The sequence below is a fragment of the Drosophila grimshawi genome, unplaced genomic scaffold (assembly GCF_018153295.1).
Source record: "Drosophila grimshawi isolate 15287-2541.00 unplaced genomic scaffold, ASM1815329v1 contig_60, whole genome shotgun sequence".
In the NCBI taxonomy this organism is placed as follows: Eukaryota; Metazoa; Arthropoda; class Insecta; order Diptera; family Drosophilidae; genus Drosophila; species Drosophila grimshawi.
In genome coordinates, this window is record NW_025063418.1 from 15,001 (window position 1) to 25,000 (window position 10,000).

Consider the following 10,000-nt stretch of genomic DNA (forward strand, 5'->3'; position numbering starts at 1 on the left):
TAACCTGTTGAGTATCCGTTTGTTATTAAATATGGGCCTCGTGCTCATCCTGGCAACAGGAACGACCATAAAGAAGCCGTCGAGAGGTATCGGAAGAGTTTTCTTTTCTGTTTTATAGCCGTACTACCATGGAAGTCTTTCGCAGAGAGATATGGTAGATGGGCTAGAAGAGCATGACATATACTGTTGTGTCGATATTTTCTCCTCGGACCTTGAAAATTTATGGTGGGGATACGCAAACTTCTCAACAGGCCGTACCAATATCCGCAGCTGGTCTCCAAGGTGAAGAGTCTCTAGTCGATAGAATAATGTAGGTAAGGGAAGTCGGCAAATTAGATCCGTAACTTCGGGATAAGGATTGGCTCTGAAGATTGAGATAGTCGGGCTTGATTGGGAAACAATAACATGGTTTATGTGCTCGTTCTGGGTAAATAGGGTTTCTATCATTTATGGTAGATTCTTGTTCCCCGGATAGTTTAGTTACGTAGCCAATTGTGGAACTTTCTTGCTAAAATTTTTAAGAATACTAATTGGGCAACTGATTAGTTCTTTTAAATTATAACGATTATCAATTAACAATCAATTCAGAACTGGCACGGACTTGGGGAATCCGACTGTCTAATTAAAACAAAGCATTGTGATGGCCCTAGCGGGTGTTGACACAATGTGATTTCTGCCCAGTGCTCTGAATGTCAAAGTGAAGAAATTCAAGTAAGCGCGGGTCAACGGCGGGAGTAACTATGACTCTCTTAAGGTAGCCAAATGCCTCGTCATCTAATTAGTGACGCGCATGAATGGATTAACGAGATTCCTACTGTCCCTATCTACTATCTAGCGAAACCACAGCCAAGGGAACGGGCTTGGAATAATTAGCGGGGAAAGAAGACCCTTTTGAGCTTGACTCTAATCTGGCAGTGTAAGGAGACATAAGAGGTGTAGAATAAGTGGGAGATATTAGACTTCGGTTTGGTATCGACAATGAAATACCACTACTCTTATTGTTTCCTTACTTACTTGATTAAATGGAACGTGTATCATTTCCTAGCCATTATACGGATGTATTTATTATATCTTATGGTATTGGGTTTTGATGCAAGCTTCTTGATCAAAGTATCACGAGTTTGTTATATAATCGCAAACAAATTCTTTAATAAGAAAATGCATTTATGTATTTTTGATTTAAAAATTTGGTATAACTCCAATTACTCAGGTATGATCCAATTCAAGGACATTGCCAGGTAGGGAGTTTGACTGGGGCGGTACATCTCTCAAATAATAACGGAGGTGTCCCAAGGCCAGCTCAGTGCGGACAGAAACCACACATAGAGCAAAAGGGCAAATGCTGACTTGATCTCGGTGTTCAGTACACACAGGGACAGCAAAAGCTCGGCCTATCGATCCTTTTGGTTTAAAGAGTTTTTAACAAGAGGTGTCAGAAAAGTTACCATAGGGATAACTGGCTTGTGGCGGCCAAGCGTTCATAGCGACGTCGCTTTTTGATCCTTCGATGTCGGCTCTTCCTATCATTGTGAAGCAAAATTCACCAAGCGTTGGATTGTTCACCCATGCAAGGGAACGTGAGCTGGGTTTAGACCGTCGTGAGACAGGTTAGTTTTACCCTACTAATGACAAAACGTTGTTGCGACAGCATTCCTGCGTAGTACGAGAGGAACCGCAGGTACGGACCAATGGCACAATACTTGTTCGAGCGAACAGTGGTATGACGCTACGTCCGTTGGATTATGCCTGAACGCCTCTAAGGTCGTATCCGTGCTGGACTGCAATGATAAATAAGGGGCAATTTGCATTGTATGGCTTCTAAACCATTAAAAGTTTATAATTTATTTTATAAACGACAATGGATGTGATGCCAATGTTATTTGTAACATAGTAAATTGGGAGGATCTATGATCACCTGATGCCGTGCTAGTTACATATTTAAACATTATTTAATACAATGACAAAGCCTAGAATCAATTGTAAACGACTTTTGTAACAGGCAAGGTGTTGTAAGTGGTTGAGCAGCTGCCATACTGCGATCCACTGAAGCTTATCCTTTGCTTGATGATTCGAAAATGTTAATAAAACAACAAATATAAAATATAATATGTGTGTTATGGTTGTTAAACACCAACTAAAACATATATATATATATATATTGTATGAGTTGTTTAAAGGTGCCATATTTGTTAATTTACTTATGATATTTTATATATTTCTTTGTAAGTTGATAATGTGTGGACCGGACCTTAAGAAAATGTTATATACAAAAAGCTTTTTGATGATGCAATACAAAATTTATGTTATTTTATAAATAACATTCTTTTCAGAATAATTGAATTGTTATTGAAAGGAATAAAGAAATTAAATTGTTTTAAACAAAACAGAGAAAGAAGAACACACATTTTATTATATATATGAGTATATATATATATATATATATATATATATATATATGTATATATATATGATAACTGCGAAAGGCAATAGTAGAAAACACAAAAAAATAAATATATGAAATCATATTAAAAATATATTATAATTCAATCAATGGAGAACAGTAATATGCGAATGAAAAATTTACACTCTTAAACATAAATGTTATATTTAGTGTGAAATAGAAGTTTATATTTTATTTGATATTGCATAATAATAATAAACCGATTAATAAAATTTACACTCATGAGACTTGGAATTGTTATGAAATTCAATTCAGTGTTTTCCAATACAAAATGTCAAATAATATCATGAAACATATAAATTACATGTTAGATAATAATATATGACACAAACAATGTGATATAATAGAATTTAACATGTAAAATAAATGTTGGGTAATAACGTATGGAACAACTCTACTACAATAAAAAATGTTTGCTATAGACAAAATTATATATGGAAATCACATGATTGTGGAGTATTGTCTTGCCGGCAGCCGTCAATTATAGTTCAAATTATTAAATATTTAAGTTATTCGTGTGTTATATTTAAATTAATACATGAAGAATTAATAGTGAGTGGTTGCATTTTGAAAAAAAGTATCATTCTTAAAGGAAATGGTGTTCCAAAAACCTATATATGGAGTGGTGTCGCGCACGGCAAGTCATATGAGAAAAAAGTAAAAGTAACAAAATAATATGACTGTGGAGTATTGTCTTGCCGGCATGGGTCATTTATTGGGCAAATTATGAAATGTTATGAAATTCAATTCAGTGTTTTCCAATACAAAATGTCAAATAATATCATGAAACATATAAATTACATGTTAGATAATAACATATGACACAAACAATGTGATATAATAGAATTTAACATGTAAAATAAATGTTGGGTAATAACGTATGGAACAACTCTACTACAATAAAAAATGTTTGCTATAGACAAAATTATATATGGAAATCACATGATTGTGGGGGATTGGCTTGCCGGCAACCAGCCAAAAAAAGTAAAAAAAATAAAAAAAAAAAATAATATTTAATTCTTCATGTATTAAATTAAATATAATACGAAGATTAACTAGTCAGTGTTATTTCATAATTTGCCCAGTAAATTATCCATGCCGGCAAGACAATACTCCACAGTCATATTATTTTGTTACTTTTACTCTTTCTCATATGACTTGCCTTGCGCGACACCACTCCATATATAGGTTTTTGAACACCATCTCTTTAAGCATGATACTTTTTTCAAATGCTACCACCCAACATTAATTCTTCATGTATTAAATTAAATATAATACAAGATTAACTTCATTTTTTCATAATTTGCCCAATAAATTATCCATGCCGGCAAGACAATACTCCACAGTCATATTATTTTGTTACTTTTACTTTTTCTCATATGACTTGCCTTGCGCGACACCACTCCATATATAGGTTTTTGAACACCATCTCTTTAAGCATGATACTTTTTTCAAATGCTACCACCCAACATTAATTCTTCATGTATTAAATAAAATATAATACAAGATTAACTTCATTTTTTCATAATTTGCCCAATAAATTATCCATGCCGGCAAGACAATACTCCACAGTCATATTATTTTGTTACTTTTACTTTTTCTCATATGACTTGCCTTGCGCGACACCACTCCATATATAGGTTTTTGAACACCATTTCCTTAAGAATGATACTTTTTTCAAATGCAACCACTCACTATTAATTCTTCATGTATTAATTTAAATATAACACACGAATAACTTAAATATTTAATAATTTGAACTATAATTGACGGCTGCCGGCAAGACAATACTCCACAATCATGTGATTTCCATATATAATTTTGTCTATAGCAAACATTTTTTATTGTAGTAGAGTTGTTCCATACGTTATTACCCAACATTTATTTTACATGTTAAATTCTATTATATCACATTGTTTGTGTCATATGTTATTATCTAACATGTAATTTATATGTTTCATGATATTATTTGACATTTTGTATTGGAAAACACTGAATTGAATTTCATAACATTTCATAATTTGCCCAATAAATGACCCATGCCGGCAAGACAATACTCCACAGTCATATTATTTTGTTACTTTTACTTTTTCTCATATGACTTGCCTTGCGCGACACCACTCCATATATAGGTTTTTGAACACCATTTCCTTAAGAATGATACTTTTTTCAAATGCAACCACTCACTATTAATTCTTCATGTATTAATTTAAATATAACACACGAATAACTTAAATATTTAATAATTTGAACTATAATTGACGGCTGCCGGCAAGACAATACTCCACAATCATGTGATTTCCATATATAATTTTGTCTATAGCAAACATTTTTTATTGTAGTAGAGTTGTTCCATACGTTATTACCCAACATTTATTTTACATGTTAAATTCTATTATATCACATTGTTTGTGTCATATGTTATTATCTAACATGTAATTTATATGTTTCATGATATTATTTGACATTTTGTATTGGAAAACACTGAATTGAATTTCATAACATTTCATAATTTGCCCAATAAATGACCCATGCCGGCAAGACAATACTCCACAGTCATATTATTTTGTTACTTTTACTTTTTCTCATATGACTTGCCGTGCGCGACACCACTCCATATATAGGTTTTTGAACACCATTTCCTTAAGAATGATACTTTTTTCAAATGCAACCACTCACTATTAATTCTTCATGTATTAATTTAAATATAACACACGAATAACTTAAATATTTAATAATTTGAACTATAATTGACGGCTGCCGGCAAGACAATACTCCACAATCATGTGATTTCCATATATAATTTTGTCTATAGCAAACATTTTTTATTGTAGTAGAGTTGTTCCATACGTTATTACCCAACATTTATTTTACATGTTAAATTCTATTATATCACATTGTTTGTGTCATATGTTATTATCTAACATGTAATTTATATGTTTCATGATATTATTTGACATTTTGTATTGGAAAACACTGAATTGAATTTCATAACAATTCCAAGTCTCATGAGTGTAAATTTTATTAATCGGTTTATTATTATTATGCAATATCAAATAAAATATAAACTTCTATTTCACACTAAATATAACATTTATGTTTAAGAGTGTAAATTTTTCATTCGCATATTACTGTTCTCCATTGATTGAATTATAATATATTTTTAATATGATTTCATATATTTATTTTTTTGTGTTTTCTATTGCCTTTCGCAGTTATCATATATATATATATATATATATATATATATATATATATATATATACTCATATATATAATAAAATGTGTGTTCTTCTTTCTCTGTTTTGTTTAAAACAATTTAATTTCTTTATTCCTTTCAATAACAATTCAATTATTCTGAAAAGAATGTTATTTATAAAATAACATAAATTTTGTATTGCATCATCAAAAAGCTTTTTGTATATAACATTTTCTTAAGGTCCGGTCCACACATTATCAACTTACAAAGAAATATATAAAATATCATAAGTAAATTAACAAATATGGCACCTTTAAACAACTCATACAATATATATATATATATATGTTTTAGTTGGTGTTTAACAACCATAACACACATATTATATTTTATATTTGTTGTTTTATTAACATTTTCGAATCATCAAGCAAAGGATAAGCTTCAGTGGATCGCAGTATGGCAGCTGCTCAACCACTTACAACACCTTGCCTGTTACAAAAGTCGTTTACAATTGATTCTAGGCTTTGTCATTGTATTAAATAATGTTTAAATATGTAACTAGCACGGCATCAGGTGATCATAGATCCTCCCAATTTACTATGTTACAAATAACATTGGCATCACATCCATTGTCGTTTATAAAATAAATTATAAACTTTTAATGGTTTAGAAGCCATACAATGCAAATTGCCCCTTATTTATCATTGCAGTCCAGCACGGATACGACCTTAGAGGCGTTCAGGCATAATCCAACGGACGTAGCGTCATACCACTGTTCGCTCGAACAAGTATTGTGCCATTGGTCCGTACCTGCGGTTCCTCTCGTACTACGCAGGAATGCTGTCGCAACAACGTTTTGTCATTAGTAGGGTAAAACTAACCTGTCTCACGACGGTCTAAACCCAGCTCACGTTCCCTTGCATGGGTGAACAATCCAACGCTTGGTGAATTTTGCTTCACAATGATAGGAAGAGCCGACATCGAAGGATCAAAAAGCGACGTCGCTATGAACGCTTGGCCGCCACAAGCCAGTTATCCCTATGGTAACTTTTCTGACACCTCTTGTTAAAAACTCTTTAAACCAAAAGGATCGATAGGCCGAGCTTTTGCTGTCCCTGTGTGTACTGAACACCGAGATCAAGTCAGCATTTGCCCTTTTGCTCTATGTGTGGTTTCTGTCCGCACTGAGCTGGCCTTGGGACACCTCCGTTATTATTTGAGAGATGTACCGCCCCAGTCAAACTCCCTACCTGGCAATGTCCTTGAATTGGATCATACCTGAGTAATTGGAGTTATACCAAATTTTTAAATCAAAAATACATAAATGCATTTTCTTATTAAAGAATTTGTTTGCGATTATATAACAAACTCGTGATACTTTGATCAAGAAGCTTGCATCAAAACCCAATACCATAAGATATAATAAATACATCCGTATAATGGCTAGGAAATGATACACGTTCCATTTAATCAAGTAAGTAAGGAAACAATAAGAGTAGTGGTATTTCATTGTCGATACCAAACCGAAGTCTAATATCTCCCACTTATTCTACACCTCTTATGTCTCCTTACACTGCCAGATTAGAGTCAAGCTCAAAAGGGTCTTCTTTCCCCGCTAATTATTCCAAGCCCGTTCCCTTGGCTGTGGTTTCGCTAGATAGTAGATAGGGACAGTAGGAATCTCGTTAATCCATTCATGCGCGTCACTAATTAGATGACGAGGCATTTGGCTACCTTAAGAGAGTCATAGTTACTCCCGCCGTTGACCCGCGCTTACTTGAATTTCTTCACTTTGACATTCAGAGCACTGGGCAGAAATCACATTGTGTCAACACCCGCTAGGGCCATCACAATGCTTTGTTTTAATTAGACAGTCGGATTCCCCAAGTCCGTGCCAGTTCTGAATTGATTGTTAATTGATAATCGTTATAATTTAAAAGAACTAATCAGTTGCCCAATTAGTATTCTTAAAAATTTTAGCAAGAAAGTTCCACAATTGGCTACGTAACTAAACTATCCGGGGAACAAGAATCTACCATAAATGATAGAAACCCTATTTACCCAGAACGAGCACATAAACCATGTTATTGTTTCCCAATCAAGCCCGACTATCTCAATCTTCAGAGCCAATCCTTATCCCGAAGTTACGGATCTAATTTGCCGACTTCCCTTACCTACATTATTCTATCGACTAGAGACTCTTCACCTTGGAGACCAGCTGCGGATATTGGTACGGCCTGTTGAGAAGTTTGCGTATCCCCACCATAAATTTTCAAGGTCCGAGGAGAAAATATCGACACAACAGTATATGTCATGCTCTTCTAGCCCATCTACCATATCTCTCTGCGAAAGACTTCCATGGTAGTACGGCTATAAAACAGAAAAGAAAACTCTTCCGATACCTCTCGACGGCTTCTTTATGGTCGTTCCTGTTGCCAGGATGAGCACGAGGCCCATATTTAATAACAAACGGATACTCAACAGGTTACGGAATTGGAACCGTATTCCCTTTCGTTCAAAATTATTCAAGTGTATAAAAATCGGTATGATGCAAAATATATTTTGATTTTTCTATACTTGAAAATTTTCGGCTTTCGCCTTGAACTTAGGACCGACTAACTCGTGATCAACCACTGTTCACACGAAACCCTTCTCCACTTCAGTCCTCCAAGGTCTCATTCGATTATTTGCTACTACCACCAAGATCTGTACCAATGGCGGCTCCATGCAGGCTTACGCCAAACACTTCTATGCACACCATTGTACCTTCCTACTCACTAAAGTTTCAAAATTTATATTACAAGTAACATAAATCATCTACTTTAGCGGTAATGTATAGGTATACAACTTAAGCGCCATCCATTTTAAGGGCTAGTTGCTTCGGCAGGTGAGTTGTTACACACTCCTTAGCGGATTTCGACTTCCATGATCACCGTCCTGCTGTTTTAAGCAACCAACGCCTTTCATGGTTTCTGTATGAGTTGTTAATTTGGGCACCGTAACATTACGTTTGGTTCATCCCACAGCGCCAGTTCTGCTTACCAAAAAGTGGCCCACTGGGCACATTATATCATAACCTTAAACTTCATATCAAGAAAGTTAAGGTTCTTACCCATTTAAAGTTTGAGAATAGGTTAAGATCGTTTCGACCCTAAGGCCTCTAATCATTCGCTTTACCAGATAAGATTATTTTATACAACAGTTAAATGCACCAGCTATCCTGAGGGAAACTTCGGAAGGAACCAGCTACTAGATGGTTCGATTGGTCTTTCGCCCCTATACTCAATTCTGACAATCGATTTGCACGTCAGAACTGTTTCGGTCTTCCATCAGGGTTTCCCCTGACTTCAACCTGATCAAGTATAGTTCACCATCTTTCGGGTCACAGCATATATGCTCAAGGTACGTTCCAGTTAGAGGTATAAATAATATAAATATCATTATACATAACTATATAGAGCGCCCCGGGATTGTGTTAATTAACTATAAATAGCTAAAAAACTAATCCCATTAATAGTCAAGTTAATTACGCTATTAGGTTTATATCCCAATAACTTGCACATATGTTAGACTCCTTGGTCCGTGTCTCAAGACGGGTCCCGAAGGTATCCTGAATCTTTCGCATTGTTAATCATACAAGTGCATATAATAAACACAAAAATCATTGAAAATTATGCCATTATATAATTCCGAAAAATTAACGCACTGTATTCATATAAATCTATCAGCACTTTATCAAATTTATGACATTTATATCATGTTATAATGCAAGCACTATAATTGAAATAATCAATAATTCACAATTTTTTGATAAATTAATTATGTTAATAGATTACAATGTCCTTATATGGAAAAAATGCACACTATTATTATAATATTAATTAAATATTACAATTCTAATGATGAATTTTCCATAACGGATATTCAGGTTCATCGGGCTTAACCTCTAAGCAGTTTCACGTACTATTTAACTCTCTATTCAGAGTTCTTTTCAACTTTCCCTCACGGTACTTGTTTACTATCGGTCTCATGGTTATATTTAGTTTTAGATGGAGTTTACCACCCACTTAGTGCTGCACTATCAAGCAACACGACTCTTTGGAAACATCATCTAGTAATCATTAACGTTATACGGGCCTGGCACCCTCTATGGGTAAATGGCCTCATTTAAGAAGGACTTAAATCGTTAATTTCTCATACTAGAATATTGATGTTCCTTACACTGCATCTCACATTTGCCATATAGACAAAGTGACTTAGTGCTGAACTGATTTCTTTTCGCTCGCCGCTACTAAGAAAATCCTTGTTAGTTTCTTTTCCTCCCCTAATTAATATGCTTA

General features: G+C 34.2%; 2 non-coding genes across 2 annotated transcripts in view; one reads left to right on the forward strand and one right to left on the reverse strand.

Moving 5' to 3' along the window:
• Window positions 1-2,073, forward strand: part of LOC122322755 — a 3,957-nt gene extending 1,884 nt beyond the window's left edge. The window contains exon 1 of the ribosomal RNA XR_006246827.1: window positions 1-2,073. This exon is cut by the window's left edge and continues 1,884 nt beyond it. This is a non-coding gene — a ribosomal RNA (large subunit ribosomal RNA).
• Window positions 2,074-6,075: 4,002 nt separating this feature from the next.
• The window catches only part of LOC122322751, a 3,959-nt gene continuing 34 nt past the window's right edge, over window positions 6,076-10,000 (reverse strand). The window contains exon 1 of the ribosomal RNA XR_006246823.1: window positions 6,076-10,000. This exon is cut by the window's right edge and continues 34 nt beyond it. This is a non-coding gene — a ribosomal RNA (large subunit ribosomal RNA).